We start from the raw sequence: 13,020 nt of genomic DNA on the forward strand, positions 1-13,020 counted from the left end.
CTGGTTGGGCTGGGCCTAGCTGGAGCACTACAGCAGGCCCAAGACAGAAATGTTGGCCACAGAACATGGTGCTGTGGTGAAATAATAGGCAACTGGAAGCCTGGGGTCATTTCTGCTGACAGAACATTGGGTAACCAATTTGTGTAACACCTATCTCCATTTCATTTCATCTCCCAAACTGGACCCTGGGATAGTGAAAAGGGAGGAAATAAACAGGCAACTGTTACACCTCCTGCTGTTTGACCACTGTTTTACTGCAATACTTAAGAAAATAGATACTGAAATATTACTAATTAAAAACAGCATTTCGTTTTGAATCTCTTCCATTGTTAAACCATTCATACAAAGCATGCAAAGATATGAGCAAAACAGTATCAGTTACAACTGTGGAAGTAGGGATTGATCTACTTATAACAGTATTTTATTATTTGAACATGTAAACTGATAGGACTTAGAAAGGGGAAACATTTCCAACTGCTGCAAACAAAAAAAACTAACCAACAAACTAATCACAAATTTTCCAAAATAACAGAAGATATATTTAAAAAAATGAGGTAGAATGGGACTGAAACACTGGTGAATATCACACTTCACTGATTTGTTTTATTAAAGACATACATAATAAGTTCATTTCTCCAAGCCATTCAGTACGCATCAGATATCATCCGTGCATTTTCTGTGATTTCTACTGCTGTATAAGAGGCTCTGGCAGCAGCACGAGGTTTCAGATAACCTAACCTTGTTTTTACTGCCAGTCATTTTTTGCTTCTATGTTCTCTGATGTCAGGGTTACTGTGCTGATATAAATTTCATGTACTATCCCTAAACATGTCTCCCATTAGCAGAGACTTTTTTTTATTTATTCCTTTAATTAAGATTAAATATTTGATTCCAGTTATTTTTCTCATTCTGTGTTCCATAGCCCCTTATTTGCTGACTAGACAGAGGCATCCACAGCTTAAAACAATTATTTGTAATGACAGTTATTTGAAAATAAAATCTCAACATTCTTAGGAGAATACAACAAAATTCTCATTGCTGCTTCGGTAAACACTCAGTTGGTTCAGGCTTGTGCAATACCTGCATGAGTCTGTCCTTATTGAGTGACAGGGCCTCTTATGACACAGAGGTAAAAGAACAAAGAACAACACAGCAGAGGAACAGGCCCTTCAGCCTTCCAAGCCTGTGCCGACACATTTTGTCCTTCCATACTATAACTGTCTTCACTTCCAGCATCTGTATCCCTCTATTCCCCTTCTATTCACGTATTAATCCAAGTGCTTCTTCAATGCTGTTACTGTGTTTGCTTTCACCACCTCCTCTGGCAGCACGTTCCAGGCACTCACCCAGATTGTGTGGAAAAACAGGCCTCGCACATCTCTTTTGGACTTCCCTCCTTGCACTTTGAACCTATGTCCCTTAGTAACTGACCCCTCCATGCTGGGGAAAAAAGTCTTATACTTTCCACTCTATGCATGCCATTCATAATCTTATAAGTTTCTACTGGATCAGCCCTCAACCACCTGCGTTCCAGTGAAAACAAACTCGCTTTATCCAACCTTTCTTCATAGCTAAAATGCCCCTTACCAAGCAACATCCTGGTAAGCCTTTTACCTGTACCCTCTACAAAGCATCTACATCTTTCTAGTGCAAAAACAGAAGTTGCTGGAAAAGCTCAGCAGGTCCGGCAGCATCTGTGAAGAAAAATATCAGAGTTAATGTTTCAGGTCTGATGATCCTTCCTCAGAACCGTGGAAGGGTCACGGGGTGCAAAACATTAACTCTGATATTTTCTTCACAGATGCTGCCAAATCTGAGCTTTTCCAGCAACTTCTGTTTTTGTACCTGATTTACAGCATCCGCAATTCTTTCGGTTTTTACATCCTTCTGGTAGTGTGGTGACTAGAATTGTATGTAATATTCCAAATGTTGCCTAACAAAGTTTTATGAAGCTGCAGCATAACTTGGCCATCCTTATGCTCAATGCCCCTTCCAATGAAAGCAAGCAGGCTGTCAACTTTTTTTTAAACCACCTTAGCTACCTGTACTGCCACTTTCAGTGATCTACAGACCTGCGCACCCAGATCCCAATGCATATCAATACTCCAAAGGGTTCTTCCACTCGCTGTATAATTTCTATCTGTACTTGACCTTCCAAAATGCATCACCTCACATTTGTCTGGATTAAACTCCATCTGCCATTTTTCTGCACATGACTCCAACTGATCTATATCCTGCTGTATCCTCTGACAATCCTCTTCACTATCCGCAACTCCACAATCTTTGTAACAGCCACAAACTTACTAATTAGACCAGCCATATTTTCCTCCAAATCATTTATGTAGATCATGAACACAGAGGTCCTAGCACTGATCCATATAGAATTCCACTTGTCACAACACTACATTCTGAAAAGCATCCTCCCACTGCCACCCTCTGTCTCCTATGATTTATCCAGTTCTTTATGCATCTTGCCAGCTCACCCGTGAGACCATGTGACTTTCCCTTTGTCTCAGTCTACCACGAGGAACCTTGTTAAAGGCCTGAGGTCCATGTAGACAACATCAACCACTACTCTCTCAATCATCTTCATCACCACCTTAAAAAACTCGATCAAGTTAGAGAGGCAGGGCCTCCCTCACACAAAGCCATGCTGTCTTTCATTAATAAGTTAATTTACCTCTAAATGGTTTGGATCTCATCCCTGAGAATCTTTTCCAATAATTTCCCTACCACCAACATGAGTCTCATAGGCCTATGCTTTCCAGGATTATCCCTGTTACCCTTCTTAAACAATGGGACCACATTTACTATTCTCCTATCCTACCCCTATACCGAGAATCCTGGGTTCAAGTCCTACCTGCTCCAGAGATCTATATTAATATCTCGGTTCGGGTTGATTAGGAAAATAAGTGTAACAAAACATATCACTGTTGACCAAGAGGTGAAGATACATATTTCTAAAAAAAGTCAATGTATCTACTTAATTTAAATTACAACAGAAATATTTATTTAAATGTTTACATTTTGGAACTGTATGGACAGATTAGTCCTTAGCATTTTTGAATAGTTGGCTGTTCAAGACAATTCTAGCCTTTTTCCTCAGATGGTGATGGCTAGCACGAGGGGAGATAGCTTTAAATTGAGGGGTGATAGATATAGGACAGAAGTCAGAGGTAGGTTCTTTACGCAGAGTAGTAAGGGCGTGGAATGCCCTGCCTGCAACAGAAGTAGACTTGCCAACTTTAAGGGCATTTAAATGGTCATTGGATAAACATATGGATGATAATGGAATAATGTAGGTTAGATGGGCTTCAGATTGGTTTCACAGGTCGGTGCAACATCGAGGGCTGAAGGGCCTGTACTGCGCTGTAATGTTCTACGTTCTATCAGCCACACAAGATTGAAGCCTGACATGACAAACATTAAAGAAACGTTTTGTATTTCCATGGATCTACATGAAATGACAATTTTACAGATATTTAAGAACAAATTACTCTGTAATCTTTAACAAACCAGGGCATTCAATTCTAACACATACAACAACAGGAAGTGCTGGAGAAACTCAGCATGTCTAGCAGCATCTGTAAAGAGAAAACATAACGAATGTTTTCAGTCCAGTGGCCCTTTTTCAGTTTTGAATAGCTATTTCTCCAGCAATTTCTGTTTTTCTTTGTTTCAGAACTCCAGCATCTACAGTTCATTGGTTTATTTCACTCAATTCTAATACTACACACAATTGAAAATAAAGTTTCTTCTTTACTGGAGTAGAAATACTAAATATTTCTGAACTAGCCTGTAATAAGACGATAGCCATTATATTAGCTTTCTGTGACTTCTATATTACTCAAATATAATGCTGAACTACAACAACATGTATTCAACACAGAAATTCAGCTCCAAAATGTAAGCCATTTGGTCACAGAGAATATGATCACAAGTTTGAAATCATACTATGACAAGCATTCCCACTTATGTTAGTAATTCCACAGGTCAGCATCATTTAGATTCTTCAGACATGAAAAGCAGTCAGGGCATTCAATACATTTGCATGATTAGGCAAGGGGAGACAATGTCCAAGATAATTAAAATGGTTTATAAGATTATATTACTTCTTTACACCAGTTATTAAACCAATTAGCTGGGAACTGGTGAAACTTTCTGAACAAGAGAAAAACTCATTCATTGTTGTACTTGCAAGGTGACAATATTAATATGAGCTATAACGATGTCTGTTTAGAAGACATGCCCGTTTTATTATCAAAAAACAGAATACATTGCAATGTTGAAAAAGACTTCTATAAAGGGAGACTGATAATAGCATCGAGATCACAGAATAGTGAAGCATATCAATCAACTTTTCAAAATTATTTTAATTAAACGTGAACTCAGGTAACGTTTTCCCTTTGCTATGGATGTGCAGTTTTTAAATAGGCCATATTTGATTTAGTGTAATGGTTAAAAACTACAATGCAAATAACAATTTCAAATTTCTCCTCACTCCTCAAATTACTGACGTCAAACGTATACATCATCATGAAATGGCACCAACTTTCAGAGTTTCACAGGTCTTTTGAAGATCTGGTTATTATACATTGGGCTACAGTTGTGTTCTGAATGGGTTCTTTCATTAAACAGCATTGAGCTTCACTGTAATATAACAATTTACTAAATTTATTTTCCAACTATGCTGCTGGCAGTTTTTGCTTACAATGACTGTACGTCATTGGTTCATGTCATTAACATACATAATACCACGAATTAATCACTTCTGTTAAAAAAAAGTTCAATGAGGTGAAAGACCTTAATTAATTAAATACTCACAGGAGAAAAACAAAATCTTATTCTGCTTTTTAAAGTTGCACTTTCAGCAGAAAACAAAGCCTGAGAAACAGCTGAAGGTGAATACATGAAAAATGCTTTGTAGTGATATTTATTTCAGAGTTCCAGCACCTGCAGTATTTTAGTTTTGTATTTTCCTTTATTTGTTCAGCTGACGGTGTAAATAATTATTTGAAAACAACAGAGGCACATTTCTATTAAATCACTGTGACAATTACAGTACATTATGAAGAATACAGAAAATGCACAAAGTACTCAGCAGGTCAAGCAGCATCTATGTCGACTGACACCAAATTAACATTTCAGGTCGATGACCTTTAAGTGTCAAGCATTTGCAGTTTTTCGCTTTTGTAATTGCAAATTAATGGATCTCTTTGGAAAAAAAATGCACGTCTTTCTGTTCCATCAATTTTATTTTTTTTCATCTGAGTTTCTGCAAAATTATGCAAACCTACAATTCCCTTTCTTGTGTGATAAATGGTCTTAATTTGCCAATGAAGGAACAGCATCAACAGGAAATCTTTTCAAACCACTGTCAGGCGAGCTCAGTGTCATTAAAAATAAATGAGCACATGAATTACAATAGTTCCTTTGAGTCAACTTAGGAAGCTGTTTGACTTCAAATTGCTAATAGAACATTTATGTTAGGCTCGAACAGAATAAGCCCATCACTTAAGGTATTGTCCAGTGCCATGAACAACATTTTGGCAGCAAGAGCGAAAGCAACAAACTCCTATAGCACTGTCAGGGCCATAGGATGTCCCATGATGTTTTACAGCCCACCTTTAAGGTGTAGTCACTGCTATAATGTTGAGAATGAGATGGCTAATTTATTCACAGCAAGATCCCTTTAACAGTAATGTGATAATGATCAGGTAAGCTTTTTGATATTTTCTGGGGGATAAAAATTGGCCAGGGCATGAGGGAGAACATCCATGCTCTTCATCAAAATAGTATCTGGGGTGTTTTGCATTCACCTGGAATTGCAGCTGGGGCCTTAGTTTGACATTCACTTGAACGACACAAGATTGTATCGCTGAGGCTCACAACTGTTATTAGAGTGTGGGACTCAAAGATGGTTGCCACCTACGGAAGAATGTTCATCAAGAATCAGTGCCTTCAGCAAAGGAAGGGTAGAGTGGGGGAGAGGAAGGAAGTTAAAAAAAGAATAGATTTTATTAAGAGATTAGCAACAATGTAAAAGAATCTACATTTTTGAAGCCGTGTGCATTAGAGTATAAATAATACAAGCCTAGAGGTAGCTCATAGCATTCTGCATTAGAGTGCAGGCTTTCTTTGTGCTTCAAGCTTAGTTTTGCCTTATGGAATGGGAAAGAGGTCTGTGAACTTAATCATGAAGGGAATCACTGCATCTATCATTCTAGGCCTAACGAGTCCTTTGAGTTGAAGGAGCTTTAGCCTCTCTGACCTGACTAAACAATAGTAGCAGAATTTTCACAGATTCTGACAAACACTGACAAAATAAATTCTAAAGCTTAAATCAAAACTCTTGAGAAACCACTCAAGCGATCTTCAGATTCACAATTTTTGCTTTTCTTACTGCAATGTCAAACACACAGATATAAGCAAAGTCAAAGAATATCTTTTTCCCACCTTCGAAAAACACAACGTCTGATGCGGTCATTAGAAATAAAGTAAAAAGGCAAATATATGAGCTTGCCAATATAGTGTGTTCTCGCAATGCTGTTCTACCAGTAAATTAAACCCAAAAGATGACCCTTGTTTAGTACAGGTAGATATGTGGGAACACACAGTCTTCTTCTCCAAGCACTCACCATAGTGATGTGGAAACATGTTGCCGTTGCAACATACTGTCACTGGCTGAAAATCCTGGACTTCCCTTCTAACAGCATCGTTGGTCTACCTTCAGGAGATGGACTACAGCAGTTCAAGAAGGTAGTTCACCACTTCCTTCTTTAAGGGAACTAGGAATGGGCAATAAATGCTGGCCCAGCCAATGACACGTACTTCCCACAAGTGAATAACTTTTTTTAAAAAGCCCATTCATAAGCTAACATAATGGTAATCCAGGTTAAGTGATCAAATCACAATAAAATCAAAATACTGCAGATGCTGGAAATCTGAAATATAAACAGGCTTTTTTAAAGTGAACTGGCCACACCACAAGTAAAGGTTTTACAGGCAGAAAAAGGTTGAGTGTCACTAATAAGCATGGACAAATAGTACAGGGGTCCCCGTGGCCATTTCCCTCTCAAACAGATATACCATGTTGGATAGTGTAGCGGGATAGCCTCTCAGGGGAAAGCAGCAACGGCCAAGTTTGTGGCACCCCATTTGGCTCTGCTGTAAAGCAGAGGATGAAAAAGACTGGGAAAGTTTTAGTGATGGGGACTCGAACGTAAGGGGAGTTGGCAAGCGGTTCTGGGCAGTAAATGAGACTGTGAATGGCGTGTTGCCTGTCTGGTGCCAGGGTCAGGGATGTCTCAGAGTGGCTGCAGAACATTCTGAAGGAGGAGGGTGAAGAGCCAGCAGTTGTAATAATATGTTGAACGACCTGGGTGAGAAAAGAAATGAGGTCCTGCAACAGGAAATCAGAACATTAGGCAGTAGATGAAAGAGGAAGCCTACTAAGGTTGTAATCTTTGGATTACTGTCAATGCCACATGCTTCTGATTAAAGGAATAGGAAAACAGGTCACACGGGATAGTGTAGGAGGGAGGCTTTTAAATTTTTGGCTTATTGGAACAGTTTCTGAGGTAGGTGGAGATGTGCAAGTATTGCATCTGAGCCTGAATGGATCCAATATCCTTGCTGCAGATTTCATGCCTCTTGGGAGGTTTTGATAAAGAAAACTATCATTGTAGTAACAAGAGGGAATGTCTTAGAGGGCTCTTTGAATGACGCCATTTGGGGAGGACTTAGAAATATAACAGGCCTCTCAACAATTGTGCATAAATTCCAGGGACTGTTGAAATATACACCAGGCTGCTGTGGGAGACAAGGGAGGAGATTGCTGGGACCCTGGTAGAGATATTTAATATCTCACTGACCAAAAGTGAAGTGCTAGATGACTGCAGAGTAGCTAATGTGGTTCTTTTGTTCAAGAAGGGGAGCAGGGATAGACCAGATAGTCTGATGTCAGTAGTAGGGAAATTATTGGAAAATTTCAGAGGGACAGGATTAATCATCACACGGGAAGGCAGGGATTGATCAGGGATAGTCAGCCCGGATCTTTTAAAGGGAGATCCTTCCTGACTAATTTAATTGAATTTTTGAAAAGGTGACTACATTCACTGATGTGGGTAGTGCAGTTGATGGTTTATGCGGACTTCAATAAAGCTTTTGACAAGGTCCCACATGGAAAGCTGTTCCAAAAGCAAAGAACCCATGGAATCAAAGGCAGGTAGGCAAACTGGGTCTGAAACCGGCTTGCAACTAGGAAGCAAAGACTGACAGTGGAAGGATGGCTTTGCGATTGGAAGGCTGTGATCAGCAGTCTACCACAGGGATTGGTGCTGGTACATGTGCTGTTTGTTATGTACGTTGATGACTTGGATGCGAGTCTAGAAGATATAATTAATAAGTTTGCAGTTGACAGGAAAATTGGTGTTGCTGAAGAAAGCGAGGATGGATGGTATTAGGCTGCAGTCTGATATTGAACAGCTATTAAATTGGGCAGAAGGCAGATAAGTGCAAAGTGACACATTGGGTAGGTCTAACAAGGCAAGAGCATACACAATGAATGGTAAGTCCCTAGGGAGGACTGAAGAATAAAGGTATTTTAGTGTACAAATCCATGGGTCCCTGAAGGTGTCACCACAGCTATACAGGGTGGCGAAGGCAGCATACAGGATCACAGAATCATAGAATCTCTGCTTTGCAGATCGAGGGTATTCAGCCCATCGAGTCTGCACCGACTCTGAAGAGCATCCCATCCAGACACACCACCACCAACATCCCCTGTAATTCCACGTTTGCCTTGGCTAATCCACCAAGCTAATATAGCCCTGAACACTATGAGACAATTTCCCCTTGGCCAATCCACCCAACCTACACATATTTGGATTGTGGGAGGAAACCAGAGCAGACCACAGAAACCCAAGCTGCTTTACAACTTCATAAAACATGGTTAGGCCACTGCATAGAGTTCTGGTTGTCATGCTATCAGAAGCACTTAATTACATGGAGATGAAGCAGAAGAGATTGACCAGGATGTTACCTGGACTGTTGTGAGGAGAGACTGGACAGGCTGGGGGGAGATCTGATTGAGGTATACAAAATTGAGAAATATAGGCAGAGTAGATCATGATAATTTTTTCCCCCATGACAGATATCTCTAAGACCAAAGACCATAAGTGTAATGTGAGGAGTAAATGGTTTACAGGAGAGAATAAAACGCTTTCTCTTTTCTGAGGAAAGAAAATTTCACCCAATATGAAACTTGCAGTCTGAGAGGGTGGAGGATGCAGGTATTCTCACCACATTTAGGAAGCATCATTTCATTTACTTTACCTTCCATAATGCAAGCATGTTTTATTATTGAACTTAGATTATAAGACTGGCTTTCTACATTTTACTGAATGCAAGAGGCTTCACTCTTGCCAAACTGGTTGTATCCCAGTTCTGAGGAAGGGTTACTGGACCCAAAACATTAACTGTTTTCTCCTCCAATGATGCTGCCAGACCCGCTGAGCGTTTCCAGCGACTTTGTTTTTGTTCCTATTGATGGAACAGGGTTGAGGGGCCAAAAAGCCTGATCCTGTTTCTATTTCTCTTGGTTTTTATGGTTTCTGGAGATGCAAAATATATACAATTTCCACTAAAATAAAACTTCCAGCATGGTACTAAATTCTCTTCCTATTTTAAAGCTAGTAGGATCGTTAAAGATAATACTAGGCATATGGCTACTTTCGAACAGGGCATGCAACACTGCGACCTCTCCAGGGAATGGAGGCAAGTCTACATAGTGCTGCTAGCAGTGGCATTATTGAAATAATTTTCCCCCTCCCCCTCTGTTTTTGAAACAATCCTAATAAGCAAGTACTCAACTGCTCAACAATACAGTGACAACAGGTAACATCAATAAAAGCAACTCAGTTTATTTGTTGTCTTCAGGGACCACTACACAACTAACAAGTTAGTTTACAACAGTGAGGGAGAATAAACTGCTACTGGACTGCTCTTCTCAATTTGTTTTTCAGCTATCTGCTTATAATTACTGCAGATGATTTAAACAGACTGTCCCAATATGTTCCTCCTCACCTGTACCACAGGAAGCCAAAGAAACAGTTTGATGCTTCAGCATAAAAGTAAATTTAAGCTTTCAAGATAATAACTTTTCTTCAGCAGAGCGCTTCGGGAGCTGGGCGGAAGTTGGAGCAGAGAGGCAGTTGGGAAGGTAAGTGAATGTTATTTAAGCACTTACCTTGATAAATAGGGTGGTCAGAAGGACTTTAAACTTCTGAGTCGGGGGGAAGGCAAAGTGAAAGAGACAGAGAGTATGGAGTTAAATGGAAAGATAAGCAACAGGATAGCATGTGTACAGGTGGGTTTAAGCTCGAGGCAAACTAGGAACACAGCAAAAAGGAAGGATAGCTTTATGACATCTTGGGATTTCCAATATCTCTAATAATGATAAGAAAGTTAGCAGTAAGGCAATTTATCTAAATGCTTGTAGTATTCGCAGCAAAGTAGATGAATTAACAGCACAAATCCTCTTGAATGAGTATGATGTGGTATTATGATGTGGTAGGCATCACAGAGACATGGTTGCAGGGAGTACAGGACTGGCAGTTAAACACCCAAGGATTCACAACATATCGAAAAGACAGGGAGGTGGGCAGAGGGGGCGGGGTTGCTTTGTTAGTTAAGAATGAAATTAAATGTACAGCAGTGAATGATATAGGGTCAGAGGATGTGGAATCTGTGTGCGTGAAGTTAAGAAACCACAAAGGCAAAAAAACCATAATGGGAGTTATGTACAGACCTCCGAACAGTGATCAGGACCAGGGGCGTAAGATGCACCAAGAAATAGATAGGGCATGTCAGAAAGGCAAGGTCACGGTGATCATGGGGGACTTCAATATGCAGGTGGACTGGGTGAACAATGTTGCTGGTGGATCCAAAGAAAGGAAATTCATGGAATGTTTACAGGATGGCTCTTTGGAACAGCTTGTGATGGAGCCTACAAGGGAGCAGGCTATTCTGGACTTAGTGGTATGTAATGAGCCAGACTTTATAAAAGACCTTAAAGTAAGGGAACACTTAGGAGGCAGCGATCAGAATATGGTAGAGTTCAGTCTGCAGTTTGAAAGAGAGAAGGCAAAATTGGATGTAATGGTGTTACAGCTAAATAAGGGTAATTACAGGGGCATGAGAGAGGAATTGAAAATCAGCTGGAAGCAGAGTCTAGCGGGGAAGACAGTAGAGCAACAATGGCAGGAGTTTCTGGGTATAATTGAGGACACAGTACAGAGGTTCAACCCAAAGAAAAGAAAGATTATCCGGGGTGGGATTAGACAGCCATGGCTGACAAAGGAAGTCAGGAAATATATCAAAAGGAAAAGAGACAGCCTATAAAGTGGCCAAGAGCACAGAGGATAACAAAGAGAGCAATGAGGAAGGAGAGGATCAAATATCAAGGTAGGCTAGCCATATACTAGGCTAGTAATATTAGAAATGATAGTAAAAGCTTCTTTCAATACATAAGAAACAAACGAGAGGCAAAAGTAGACATTGGGCCGCTCCAAATTGATGCTGGAAGGCTAGTGATGGGAGATAAGGAAATAGCTGAAGAACTTAATAAGTATTTTGCTTCAGTCTTCACAGTGGAAAACATGAATAGTATGCCAACAATTAGGGAGAGTCAGGGGGCAGAGTTGAGTATGGTGGGCATTACAAAAGAAAAAGTGCTGGAAAAGCTAAAAGGTCTAAAAATTGATAAATCTCCTGGCCCCGATGGGCTACATCCTAGAGTTCTGAGGGAGGTGGCTGAGGAAATAGCAGAAGCTTTGGTTGTGATCTTTCAAAAGTCACTGGAGTCAGGGAAAGTCCCAGATGATTGGAAAATTGCCGTTGTAACCCCCTTGTTTAAGAAAGGATGAAGGCAAAAGATGGAATATTATAGGCTGATTAGCCTAACCTCAGTAGTTGGTAAAATTCTAGAATCCATTGTCAAAGATGAGATTTCTAAATTCCTGGAAGTGCAGAGTCAGATTAAAACAAGTCAGCATGGATTTAGTAAGGGGAGGTTGTGCCTGACAAACCAGTTAGAATTCTTTGAAGAGGTAACAAGTATGTTAGACCAGGGAAACCCAGTAGATGTTATCTATCTAGACTTCCAAAAGGCCTTTGATACGGTACCTCATGGGAGGCTGCTGAGCAAGGTGAGGGCCCATGGTGTTCGAGGTGAGCTACTGGCTTGGATTGAGGATTGGCTGTCTGATAGAAGGCAGAGAGTTGGGATAAAAGGCTCTTTTTCGGAATGGCAACCGGTGACAAGTGGTGTCCCGCAGGGTTCAGTTTTGGAGCTGCAGCTGTTCACCTTATATATTAATGATCTGGATGAAGGGACTGGGGGCATTCTGGCGAAGTTTGCTGATGATACAAAGATAGGTGGACAGACAGGTAGTACTGTGAAGTTGGGGAGGCTGCAGAAAGATTTAGACAGTTTAGGAGAGTGGTCCAGGAAATGGCTGATGAAATTCAATGTGAGTAAATGTGAGGTTTTGCACTTTGGAAAAAAGAATACAGGCATGGACTATTTTCTAAATGGTGAGAAAATTTGTAAAGCAGAAGTACAAAGGGATCTCGGAGTGTTGGTCCAGGATTCTCTAAAAGTTAACTTGCAGGTAGAGTCCGTGATTAAGAAAGCGAATGTAATATTGTCGTTTATCTCAAGAGGGTTGGAATATAAAAGCAGCGACGTGCTTCTGAGGCTTTATAAAGCTCTAGTTAGGCCCCATTTAAAATACTGTGTCCAGTTTGGGCCCCACATCTCAGGAAGGGCATACTAGCCCTGGAGCGTGTCCAGCGGAGATTCACACAGATGATCCCTGGAATGGTAGGTTTATCGTATGATGAATGGCTAAGGATCCTGGGATTGTATTCATTAGAGTTTAGAAGGTTGAGGGGAGATCTAATAGAAACTTACAAGATAATGTATGGCTTAGAAGGGGTGGATGCTAGGAAGTTGTT

The 13,020-nt window shown here is 40.3% G+C and overlaps 1 protein-coding gene across 13 annotated transcripts in view; it reads right to left on the bottom strand.

The window, feature by feature from the left end:
- LOC125465223 (disabled homolog 2-interacting protein-like) overlaps positions 1-13,020 on the bottom strand; it is a 669,026-nt gene that overhangs the window by 64,059 nt on the left and 591,947 nt on the right. The gene's annotated exons all lie outside the window — the stretch shown is intronic.

This window comes from Stegostoma tigrinum, chromosome 29 (genome assembly GCF_030684315.1).
Source record: "Stegostoma tigrinum isolate sSteTig4 chromosome 29, sSteTig4.hap1, whole genome shotgun sequence".
In the NCBI taxonomy this organism is placed as follows: domain Eukaryota; kingdom Metazoa; phylum Chordata; class Chondrichthyes; order Orectolobiformes; family Stegostomatidae; genus Stegostoma; species Stegostoma tigrinum.